The following is a 13609-nucleotide window of genomic DNA, read 5'->3' as shown; positions in this document are numbered from 1 at the left end:
TATATATATATATATATATATATATCTTAATCTTACTTATTCCAACCAATGTGGGACTAAAGCTCCTAAAACAAGACACCCATATAGAGAACAAAAGTAATGCACAAAAAGCAAAAGATGCACTTTTGAAATATGATATTTTGAAAATTTTCAACATGCACTTAAACACAAAAATTTGACATGTGGTCAAGTCCTCTTTATCTATGGTGAGAATGGCCACATCACCATTAACGTGGTGCAAATAGGTGTGGTAAACCAGATGTTTGTTTCTAGTCTCACACATATCATTACTTCAAATTTTAGATTGAGGTAGAGTCATAAGGTCTTTTTTTTTTTTTTTATTCTCATGTGGCATATTTGGACTACTGCAATTGGATCCGTATCATGACTACTGTGAGATTCCTTCCACCAAGTATTATTTCCACATCAATACAACGAATTTTTCTCCTCTCAGGTTCCTTGCCCGGTCAGGTTCGTAGCTTCCTCAAATAAGGAGGGCAGAAATGATGATCTCACTCCACTCGGATAGTGTGTTCGGGTAGGGGGTGAGATCGTCATTTTCGGTCTCCTATGAGAGGAACCTATGAACCTGACCGGGCAGGGAACCTGAGAGGGGTTAAGTCTTTCTTTAAATTGCAATCAAGGTTTAGTAACGACCGTATATTAAGTGAGAGTTGTAACACTCATAGTAAGTGAGAATAGAAATTGTAATCCTATTTCCCCTGTCCATTCCACAACCATTAAATTGATGACACATACACAAGGCCAACCTCTAATTGCCCATAACTGTTCCATTTATGGAGGGTAACTGGTACAGACCCTTAACGGCCCTACCCGTAACAGCCATATGAAGTTCTTGGCTGGACTTCTCTCTTTCCAGACAAGTTTGGGGGGGGGGGGGAATGGGGGATTATATGTGGCCATATGGAGGAAACACACAACATGGTAATAGACCTTGATTGACCTCAAGTTAATGTACCATGAAAATTCGAAGCCCAATAGTACCACACCTAAGAGGTTGGAGACACTACGAGTAACGGTTGGCTTTAAAATAAAAGGAACAAGAACACTGTCTGATCGTGTGGTTCTTACGTCTAGATATAGGAGCACGTGCAATTATTGTCCTGCCTTAAGTAAAATAAAAAAATACCACCGAAACTGATGTCTCTATGTACAGTCTCATTAACCCATGTATGTGCAGGGGCTACACAATCAGGCAGCGATCTCTTACACATAAAGGGCAAAAGAATACACTGATATGTGACCTTTAAAATCAGAAAATTAATGCGTTCCTACCGGAAAAAATTTTGCTGCTACACTTATAGCAGGAATGTTCCTGCTACAAGGCTAAAGGAATGGGATAATTCACTTCCCTCTTTGGGTTCATAAATACCTTCCTAGGTTTTGGTATTTTCTAAAATACCCCTTAAGATTCCATTTCGTTGGCTGCCAGATTTGTAGCAGGAACATTCTTGCTACCAGTGTAGTAGTGAAATTTCGTCCGTTCCTGCCTGGCTTTTTAAAAGTTGTGGTCCTAGCACCGCCACTTTTGTTAAGTAATAAATTCTTAAAAGGGGAGCTGCCGAGCTGGTCCCAAGCGCAATAACATATATGCGTATATGCTGTGTCCAAACGAGTCTCATTCTTGGCATTTGTTTGGGACGAGTTTGCATGTTTTAAACGTGTTTGAAGCAAGAAAGGGACAATTACTATCACTCTCCTATACTCAACCTATATTTACTCAAAGTTCTTTATTGGGAACTTCTTTTCTGATACATCCTTATCTCTAAGTTATCCCTCTGTGTAGGACAACCCATCACCCCTGACCGGATATCCCGTCTCCTCCCACCCGAACAATTGCTCTCTCCAAAGAACCGAAACATTTGATCTTCTTTAATGGTGATCCTTTATTCTCAGGTTTTGATGGTTCTGGTGATTTATGGAGAGGTAAATGTTTTTGTTCAAAAATCTTAATTTTTAGTTCTTTTGGAAAAGTTAAATACGTTAAACTTTTGTATGGAGGTTTTGAGGGTTTTCGCTTTGCCATTAAGGAAGATCAATTGCTTTGGTTCTTTGGAGAGGGGGAGGGGTCTTGAGTTGCAGAGAGTGGTTGTGGGGGGTGGGATAGGGAGGATGAGAACGGTGACTAGGGGTGATGGGTTAATTTGGTTAAGGGTGATAGGTTAACCTAGTTAGAGGGATAATTTAGGAATTTTTAAATAGCAGGGGATAAGGAAAGGTAAAAGTTTAAATGTAGGAGAGTATGAGAAAAGAAGTTCCCAATAAAGGACTTTGAGTAAATATAGATTGAGTATAAGGGAGTGATACTAATTGCCCCTTGAAGCAACTATAGTGTAGACTATAGTTTTGCCACATGAAATGGTGATGGATTGGTAATATGTCAAAATTTAGCCCCAAATATAATCATATTTATTGTCATATATGTCCTTTTACCTTTTTAGTAATATATGCATCCTCTCGAGTCCTTGATCCTGAAAGAATTTTTCTCCTCTCAGGTTCCCTGCCCGATCAGGTACGCAGGTTCCTCTCATAGGAGGGGCAGAAATGACAACCTCACCCCACCCGGGCAGTGTGTTTGGGTAGGGGTGAGGTTGTCATTTTTGCCCCCCATGTGAGGAATTGGAGGGGATAATGATTCAGTGCCTGCACCAACACGGGTGCCAATGAGAGGTGTGCGAATCATTATCCCCTCCAATTTCTCATATGGGGGGCAAAAATGACCACCCTACCCCCTGCCCAAAAACATTGCCAAGGTGGGGGTCCATTCCCCCCTATTAGAGGAATTGAAAGAATTGGAGGTGCCCACGAATTGGAGGTGATAATTATTCTAGGGTGCGCAAACGGATCTACTTGAGCGAGATTTTTTATTTCACTAAGAGATGATTGGTAAAATCATGTAGTCCTATGAGTTTGGGTGTACGAACCACATGACTAGTTAACATTCTGTTTCCCAAATGGTTAAAATAATTTTGGTAAGATGACAACATCAACAACAATGGCAACAATTATAATAGGGAATGGTTCCTAGTTTGCATTAAGTATATGGTATCTCTAGATTGCACACAATTACAATCACATGACATGTTAGATAAGTCCGGCAAATTTTTTAGATTACGAAAAAATGGGTTTTGTTGGCTTTCTAGATTATCGACCAAAATCTTTCATTTAATCAAATTACCCAAAACAATTCCCACTCTACGTTAACTATATGGTATCTCTAGATTGCACACAAATTTTTTTTTTGGTAAGCCTAGATTGCACACAATTACCATAATTTTTTTTTAAGAAAATTATAATATTACGCAAAAATGGACTTTTTGGCTTACCAAATTACCTACAAAAATCTTTCATATATTCAAATTACGCAAAATAAATATGAATTATTAAAGAGCCCTAATCAATGCGTGCTCTATGGTAACTAGGGATGTAAATGAATAGTCAAAATCCGTATCCGTATCTGTTTAGCACTAGCCGAATTCGTCCGAAAGCTAAACGGATACAGATATAGATAGGCTATAGCTGTCTAAAAAGCTATATTTACATGTAAACGGATAAAATATCCAATCCGTATCCGTGTCTGTATCCGTTTAGCATTATCCGAATCCGTCCGAAAGCTAATCGAATGCGGATGCAGATATAGCACTATCCAAACTGAATCTGATCCATTTACATCCCTAATGATAACCCTTTTCAATATTTTTTTTTCCATCCATTTGGCATAAAAATGTCAAAGGCATTAATCATGTGAGCAAGTGTGATGGCTGGACGTAAAAAGTCCAAGGGAGGAAGGGAGAATTATAACACATGATTAACAGCTCTTTTGGACATTTTTGTTGCGATAGTTAGGCACAAAATACCAAAACTATACAGTGAAGTGCAGCTATAGAGCTGGCATTATTTAGGGCATTTAAGTAATGCACATCTTATCTTCGATAATTTGGTTAAATGAAGGAATTAGTTAGGTCTAAAACCTATTTTTAGGTCCAAAAATCTTTAGTGGCCAGGCAGTATGATCCAATATTCAAAGTTCAAAATAATTTCTATTTATGTTTTTTGTTATGTCCCGGTCCATTCCAAAACAGTTAAATTGATGAAACACACACAAGGCCAATCCCTAATGGCCCATAATTGTTCCATTTATGGAGGTTACTGGCAAAGACCATTACCGGCCCTACCCATAACAGCCATATGAAGCCCTAGGCTAGGCTTCCTTTTCCAGCCATGTTGGGTGTATTATGTGGATTGAGCTCCTCTCCTGGGAGCCCAGCGCCCAGGGAGTGCCCAAAGGAGCATCCAGTCATTGGGAGAAAATTGTCTCCAGTTCTTTGCCCAGCCTAGTTCCCTAGTTCCTCTAGTAGGAGGTGGTGGACTTCACCTAGGCAGAATGTTCAAGCAGGGGTAGGGTGGTCATTCTAGGCCCCCTTTGTTAGAGGAACTGGGGAACTGGAGGAGATAAAGATCCATCGTTGGGTTGTGCTGCACACATCCCGATGACTGTCTGGGAGTGCATCGGGATGTATGCAGCACAGCCCAGCCCTTGGATTCTCTCTGGACATTGCTTGGGCGTTGAGCTCCCTGGAGAGGAGCCAGATCTGTATTATGTGCGTGGCCATGGAGAAAACACTATAGCATGGTTATAGGTCATTGGCCTCAAGTTAACGTACTTGATCCCACCCCCCCCTCGTGTTAAAATCTTCTTCTGTATTCTGATTCCTCTAGAACATTGTTCCAGCGTTAATAAAGTCTTTTTACCAAAAAAATAAAAAAGTTAAGTTCACATCAGATTTTTATCACATTGGGTTGGTGGGATTTTTTATTTTTTTTTTGCGTGGGGTTAAGGCTGGGCAGTGTTGTGCCAAGCCTTTGTCTGTCACTCTCCCACACCCTACGGAGATGACCCCCTACCCTCTCAATCCTACCCTTTTCATTGAGTACAATAGTTAGCTCCAGGAAAGCTAGCAGCGTGCCTAACCCTCTCACTCCAATCCCCCTCCCCCTCCCATGAAGAACTCACAACCTAAGACATGTGAGACTGAGATTCCGCAACCCACATGAATGAGCCAGGAAAATTCAAAGCCCAAGAGTCCCACTTCGAATAGGTTGGAGACTGTGGGAGCAACGGTTGGTTTTAAAATATAAAGACGTGAGGTTTTTTATTTTTTTAATGGGGCGCTGTTCTCTGTGCCGCAGTGCAGCCTGCGCCCAGGCACGGGGTGGGTGCAATGACCACCCTGCCCCCTACACAGGCTGCCCATGTGCCTGGGCGCAGGCTGCGTTGCGGCACAGAGAACATTCTCCCATTTCTAGTATAGGATGCTAGGCCCACCTTGGAGTCAGTGAGAGACCCACGAGGATGGTTTTAGTGCATAGTATCGAAACGAGTATCTGTCAACTCGGGAAATGATACGGTATCAGAACGGTATCGGCAAGGATCGGTCGTATCGGACAAATTTGCCCTTGATTAATCTAAAAAATACATTTTGACCATTTTACCCCTTGTCCGTACCGTGTCACTGATACAGTATCGGCATGGTATCAGGATCGGCAAGGTGCAAAACCTATTGGGCAATCCGACACCAATACTTAGAACCATGCGCACGAGGGGCCAGACAAATAGGCTTGTAACAGATCAGATTCGGCTCAAGTACGGATCGGATGTGATCGGATCTGGATATTCCCTATCTGAATACGAATACCTCTAAACGGATTCGGATGCGGACCGAATTCAGATTTTTGACCATCCGTTAACATCTCTGCCCTGTGTAACCTGGGCCTTCCTCCTCCTAGCAGATACAATTCACTCTCAATCCATCTCTCTTAGATCATGATTCTCTTATCCACATATTCTAGAACCTGTTGAATCTTCAAAATCCTTCAAAATCATTATTTATTTAATTTTTTATTATTAAGTATTTGGATATTTTTTTCGAATGGATTTTTAGAGGACTATTCGGATTTTTTCTAGATATCTCTATACGAAATGAGTATCCCTAAACGGATACATGGATGCGGATCGAATTTGGATTTTCAGTTATCCATTTATATCCTTACAGACAAAGGAACCACTAGGGGCCACCATGCCGGCACTAGGCCACACTTATTATACCACCTACTAGTAGGGGTGTCAACCGGTCGGGCTCGGTCAAGCCTAGCCGGGCCTCACAGTGCTAAAAACGTGCACCGTGACCGCCCATTTAAGTTTTCGGGCCGAGCCTGGTTGGACTCGGATGGGCTAAGTAGGGCTTCGGGCTATAACCGGGCCATAAGGGTTGTGGGCATGTTTAACTCTAAACAGGCCTTAATTGGGCTCTAAGAAAAAAATCCAAAAATGAGAAGCATAACCTCAAGCTGTCCATTTCGACCTATTTCATGTTGATCAAGTCCATTTTTAATATAATAGACTTATTAAATTAAGATACAATGTGTGGAGTAGTAGTTCAACTTGCAGGTTCAATGGGCAAGTCGTTGATTGATATCAGATACGGGGCCAAGCAAACTAAGCTACGACTTCTATTCTATAAATTGAAAATTTATTCTCTAATATCTTATCTTAAGACACAAGCCCAACACTGAGCTGAACTAATTGGTATTTAAATACCAATTGCGAAATAAAACTTCTCTTAAGCAATTTTCATTTTGTAGAATATGAAGAGAAGAAAACAACATATAACAAGATCAGACACCACACTGGGGAGATCGGGAGAGGGAAGGGGAGGGGAATTTTAAAATTAAAGGGTCGGGCTAGGTCAGGCCTAGAATCAATTGTTAGGGTCGGGCACTTGATGGGCTTAAACCCCACACTGGGACCGCTGCTTACTGAACGTGTCGGGCTTAAATGGGCTGAATCGGGCCGGGGCTGGAATTGACAGCCCTACCCACTAGTACTTGTATATGTCAAGAAGGGTGGTTTGAGGCTTCCAGCTCTACCACTTGATTCTAAGTAAAAAAAGTTCTTGAAAGGGGGTGGTCCCAGGCGCTGCTTCTATTTTCAAACTAAAAAACTTCAACATTATTCCAATTTTTAAAACGTGGAGTTCAAATGAAACCCCTTTTTTGACATGCTTTTTAAAACGCATTTTAATCAACTATAGTCTATTCTTTATTTAACCACATGGCAAGTTTAAATAAATGGAAACTTGACAACTGGGCAGCAATTAGGGGTTTAAGTTTGACCCTGTCGGCCCAAGCCCATCTTGATCCACCCTGAGCCCGAATAGGGTTGGACTGGATTTTTCAATCCTGAGGGTGGGATAGGGTCGAAATTTTTAGGCCCGGGGTTAGGCTCGAGCTTGGCCAAGGTTGAGGCCTCGGGCTAAGCCCAGGCCGGCCCGGCCCTGTGTTAGGTTACGCTTTACAATTTATTGATTACATTTTACAATTTTTGTTTAGTATCTAATTATCTATTGGGTTACTATAGGCGCAGCGGACGGAGGGTCGCTGGGCGTGCACCAAGGGGGAAAGAAAGAAAATGAAAAATGGGAGTCGCCACCTAGATTTAGGGTCTAGGACCCATGAATGGTGCCCCTCCTTCGTAGAAGGGGCGCTAATTTAACTCCAATGACTCAATGGATGGTCTGCCCCAGATCTCTGGGTAAGTGTCAAATTACGGGCTGGGAAGGTGTTAGGCACCCAGCAACCGCCCGGCTGACGGCCGGTCTTCCTAGACCAAACTCTGTTGTGTGTTGTTGTGTTATACATATTATGCACTTAATTAAACTAATTTTTTTTTGAAGATTTTTGATTATCTTGATTGAAATTTATGAGCCTAGTTAGGCTAATTAAGATTAATGTTTTAATCCTAATTACTATCATTAGGCTAGATGGTTATGTACATTATGCATCCTAGTTAAGCTAATTAATTGATTTTACCTAAATTAGAAAGCCTAACTCTATGGTCTAAAACATGGTTGACTGTAAAAAAGAAAATCAAGTCTAATTATATCATGGAGAAGGACAATTATATTGATAAGCAAAACAGCTTATAAGCCAAAATAGCCAAAATTACGAAAATGCCACTAAAGGGCCAAAATATGTACAAAGGCATGAAATCATATTTAAATGCTGTAAATAAGCAAAACATGATTAAATAACATTAACATCATGCATTTGGATCATTAAGAGCACATGAAATGGCAAGGAAATGTGGGGTGATAAAAATTACCAAAATGCCCCTGTTATGGCAAACATGTAGAAAATGCATGATAATTCATGAAAATGCTGACTTATGCTCAAAACATGTTTATTAAATGTTAAAACATGCGGCAAAAGTAACAGGAGCCTTTCCGGGGTCCTAAGCAAAGTTTGGTCACAAAATGCCCAAAATGCCCCTAAGGGCAAAATGGCAAAAGTGTCAAAAGACACTTAGAATCATTGTAGGCATCAAAATTGATGGTAAACATCCTAAAATGACTGAACACATCAAATGATATTTCCAGAATGATAGCCTAGGCCCATGTTTGGTAAATTACCAAAATGCCCCTGGAGGGCGCAAATGACTTTGTATGCATATCTATCAAGCATAATGGTCACGTATGCATATGAAAACATCCTAAGTCATTCTAAAACAGCATGTCATGCATAAAAACATTTTTTCCTATTTTTCCAGAATTTTTCATTATAATTAAAAAAATGACATTTATACCCCTAAATGAGATGGGAAATGTATAAAAACTATCAAACATGCATGTCAGTGGATAATGATTCCATTAAATCAAGCATGATGAAATATGCATTCCATAATTTTTTTGTGAATTTTTATGCATTTATATTATTTATAATATTTTCTGAAATGCTAAAAAAGAAGGGAAAACAAAGAAAAATACAAAATCCCCATCACAGATCCGAATTGGATCAAACCAGAGCCCATTCCCACTAATAAAAACATGATCTTTAACATGGTCATAACACTTTTGTCCAAATACCCACCCACATGTTCAGATTTTACATAATCCGAAATCCTTTACAGGGGCAAAAATGTCACAAAAAATGATTTGGAGGTTGATAAAATTAATGAATGTCAAACATAGTGACAAGCATCGTCCCTGAAAATTTCACATTTTTATCACTCTTGAATTATTTTTAACATTTTTATAACTGAAAAACAACCTTTGTTGTAAAGAAAATCAAAACAAATACTTAGAAATAAGTAAAAAATATGGAAAAATACCCTTGAAGCGTGGAAGTTCCTGGGCTCAGCTTGAGTAACCTTTTTTTGACCCTAAGTATTGCCGGAAACCTCCAAAAGCTGCTCCAAGTGTGGTTGCTCCGAATGGCAAGAGTGGTGAAGAAGGGGTATTTACGAAATTTTATATCAGTAATGGAGCATAACCTATGGATAAGAAAACCATGAATGGAAAGAGGGGATCAAGGACTACGTGAAGGTAATTTTTCACTAATTTTCCTCCGTCTCTAGACCCTCCAAATGGCCTCCTATTTATAGGAGAAAATCTGTTCGAGGAAAGGTCTCAAAGACCCTTGGGGCCTTAATGGCTGGGGATAAGGTGAGTGATGGGCTGGCTGGGCTTGCGTGTGCTCAGGCCTGCTGGGCAGCCTAGGCCAGTGCAGCCTTACCTTGGCTCAGGCAACTGGGCATGGGGCCATGTGTGGCTCAGCCTAAATGGTGGGGGCTTGTCCCTTGCCGACAGTCCAGCTGGGCCGGGTCAGACTGGGTTGACTCGGTTCGGGTCAACTGAGTTTGACCCACCTTTTTTTTTATTTTATTTATTTTTTAATAAACCATTTTAAAGGTCCACGTTCAAATGCTAATATCTCCCAATCCATGTGGCCGATTTTGACGCGCCACATATTGCCGCGAAGGTCTCAACCCGTACTTTCCATCCGTGTGGTAGATATGGCTGGATTTTGCCTAAAAATGGCACGAATATCGAAGAAAGCACATAAATGGTGTTTCACACCGATCAAGGTCCAAATGATACCAAAATTACATGAAATTTTACATGTAAGCACAACATGACCAAATAAAGTTATCCAAATGGTTTTAGGTCACATTGGGTGGCTCGGGTACCAAGAACCATGCCAGGGGCAAAACAGTCATTTTTCACAAAAGTTACCCGATTTGGTCGAAACTTTATGTGAAAGCTTAATATGACCAAATGAGGTCATCCAAAGTGTTTCAGACTAAATCGAGTGGTCCAGATACCGAGAACCGTGCAAGGGGCAAAACGGTCATTTTCATGAAAGGTGTTGGATTTGGGTGAAACTTCAAATGTGGACTTAAAATTGTTAAATACGGCTATGTTAGGGGTTTAAGCTCTATTTTGGACAGTTGGTTACAAAAAGTGGGGTAGGGGTAATTTGATAATTCTTACCATTCAGTCACCACACGAGTTACGTCCTTGACCATCATTGCCTAGACACACTTCCAAAGTGTCAAAATGTGGTGTCTACAGAATGCCCCCATTTGACTGAGGGCACGCAGTGGACGAAAGTCAAATGAATGACTCCGCATTTTGTCATAGGGGAGCGAAAATACGACCTACACCTTGCTCAAGTATGCAAGCGTTAAAATGAAAATCCAGAAAACGAAAGCCCCCTCGGCAAACAAATTCCAAGAATTTCAAAAAGAGAAAAAGAAGCAAAGTAGACCGAAAAAGAAGTCGTTAAAGATCAGCAATATGAGCTACCCAATAACCCAAATAGGCGGTTACCCGATTGAAAACCCGATAAATCCCTTAACTATTCTAAACGTCCGGCAAATCTTGCTTAATTTAAAGGAAGGAGGTCAGATATTTACCTGAATCTCTGAAAGAATAATGCCTGATGAAGTGGAATCTCACAGTTCTTACGCCAATAAAAATGAGTACGAAAGTTCCAAACTGCGATCAACTGCACCATTTGACCCTTGTGGGCTAAAAACTTTGTTATCCTGGGACTAAATACCCGGAGGGTTAAATACCTCGTTGTTTTGGGACTAAATACCCAGAGGGTTAACTGCCTCGTCATTCTGGGACTAAATTCCCTGAGGGTTTAATACCTCGTTATGAAAGTTCAAGGTAAAATGCTACTTTTATTTTTTTTAATTTTTTTTTTATTTTGCAACCTCATGGCTTTAAACCAAAGGATCTATGGGTAGTCGTATGACTTTGAACCAAATGATCCGGGGGTAGCCGCGTGATGTTGAACCAAAGGATCTGGGGGTGCAAATAGTCCATATTGGCAGCGGTGTACAGCTTTGAACCTGAGGATTTCTCAGCGAGGTGCGGATAGTCCATGATGGCAGCGGTGTACAGCTTTGAACCTGAGGATTTCTCAACAGAGGTGGGATAGTCCATGTTGGCAGCGGTGTATAGCTTTGAACTTGAGGATTTCTCAACAAATGTGTGGATTATCCATCTTAGCAACGCTGTATAGCTTTGAACCTGAGGATTTCTCAACAGATGTGTACATAGTCCATGTTGGCAGCGGTGTACAGCTTTGAACCTGAGGATTTCTCAACAAATGTTTGGATTATCCATCTTGGCAGCAGTGTACAGCTTTGAACCTGATGAAAGTGGAATCTTACAGTTCCTTTGCCTTGTTAATTAACAACTGGGGGGTGAAGCCTCCAAACCACGATCACCTGTACTGTTAGAACTTGGCCTAACACGGCCTACAAATCATGTGGAAGATGAAAATTGGGCAGGAATCGAGGAACTCTAATCACTTGCCTTCTCTTTCCATCTAAGGAAGAGGACCACGACGCTCCAATTGGTCAAGTCTATAAGGCTGCCACTCTAACGGGTCACCTATTGGTTGATACACTACTGGCACCTATTGGTTGACACTCTACTGGGTCATGAAAACAGATTGACACTCTATCGGGTCAATATAGGGTTGACCCCCTAACGGGTTAGGGAAGTAGATTGACTCTCTACCGGGTCAAGAGATGGATTGAAGCACCACCGGGTCATTAATGAATTGACGCTCTACCAGGTTAAGACGTGGGTTGACACACTACCGGGTCCAGACATGGGTTGACGCACTACTGGGTCAAAAGATGGGTTGACACACTACCGGGTCAAGAGATGTGTGACACTCTACTAGGTCACGAATGAATTGACGCTCTACCGGGTCAAGACATGGGTTGACACACTACCGGGTCAAGAGATAGGTTGACGCACTACCGGGTCAAGAGATATGTGACACTCTACTGGGTCACGAATGAATTGACGCTCTATCGGGTCAAGGCATGGGTTGACGCACTACTGGGTCAAAAGATGTGTGACACTCTACTGGGTCAAGAGATGGATTGACACTCTATTGGGTCAAGATACAGGTGTAAAAATAATTCACATGCAAATTGGACTCTTTAAACATCATGCCAAGTTAAATTAAATTGGGAATAAGTACAGATGCAAGCATGGAATATATACAAATGCAATCAACATGCAAAACTATTAAATTAAACATGGAATAAACACAAATGCAATCAACATGTAGGCATGAAATAGATGCAGATTAGGATAAATGACCACAATTAATAGTTAATTTACAGACACGGTCTAACAACATGTTCATGCAGGAGAGTGTAATCCGTCACCAGGGAACGAGGATTAGAGAAACAAGAAGGAAACCCATAAATGGGTATTACCCCAGATCAAACTGCCTCCGACCCACTCAACATAAATTCAGGAAAATTCCAACCCTCCAGTTTTGCTATGAAATATGCCAATTTTTTTTCATCAATTCCTTTATGGGGTGTAAAAACATGATTTTATTTGGAATCCCTTGATTTAGATTGAACCAATAATTGAAGTAGGGAGACATGTGTGAGTCATCTGTATTACTCTGCCACAACCATTTGTCCAAAACATGCAGTACTTGGTTCTCTAGCTGTCACCAATGGCGATCTCATCTGATGTCTTCTACTATAAGGGCTACCAATTGCCCCGGTCAATTCCCCACCACAACCTACAATGATTTTTTTTTTTTTTTTTTTAGTACTCTCCTTCTGCTACTGATGGTATTCAAGGGTGATCTGTTCAAGTTGTTATCATCAAAAGACAACACGTCATGTCTGGACTCACTCAAGCCTAAAATAACTACATGATATACTTTTGTAAGACACTGCAAAGAGGTCTGATGGGTCTACCATGGACGGAGAGACTAACAGGAATGGTGAGCTCGTGAGAGAAATCACACAATTAGAAAGAAATCAGTGGTTTGAAGGAAAAAGGATGGTGCGATTGCAAGAGCAAACCCATCGAGTCTAGAGGTGGATAAAACTCTTTGGGAATTCCGCTAATGAAGTGAGTGGTGGAAAGAGCTAAACTGAGATTGTGAGAAGATTAGATGATTAAAATAGCGACAAATCTGTCGTTCCCTTAAAACATGAGAGTTGGTAAGGAAATTCTTATGAAGCCCCAAAATGATGGGTAATGTGGCAATGATGGTTAATGAAGTGAAAATGATGTTTGGTATGACCGAGCTTGAAAGCTGCGTACGTATCTCAAATCGGGAATCAGGTAGAACGTAGTTCGTGCCTGATGATGGTTAAAAATGAGGTTTAATGGAAGATGTGATGGGTGGTGTGACCGAGCTTGAAAGCTGCCTACGTATCCCAAGTTGGGAATCAGGTCAAACGTAGTTC

This window comes from Telopea speciosissima, chromosome 8 (genome assembly GCF_018873765.1).
Source record: "Telopea speciosissima isolate NSW1024214 ecotype Mountain lineage chromosome 8, Tspe_v1, whole genome shotgun sequence".
Classification (NCBI taxonomy): Eukaryota; Viridiplantae; Streptophyta; class Magnoliopsida; order Proteales; family Proteaceae; genus Telopea; species Telopea speciosissima.
The sequence above is the reverse complement of the archived record's forward strand: the minus strand, read 5'-3'. Positions refer to the sequence as shown.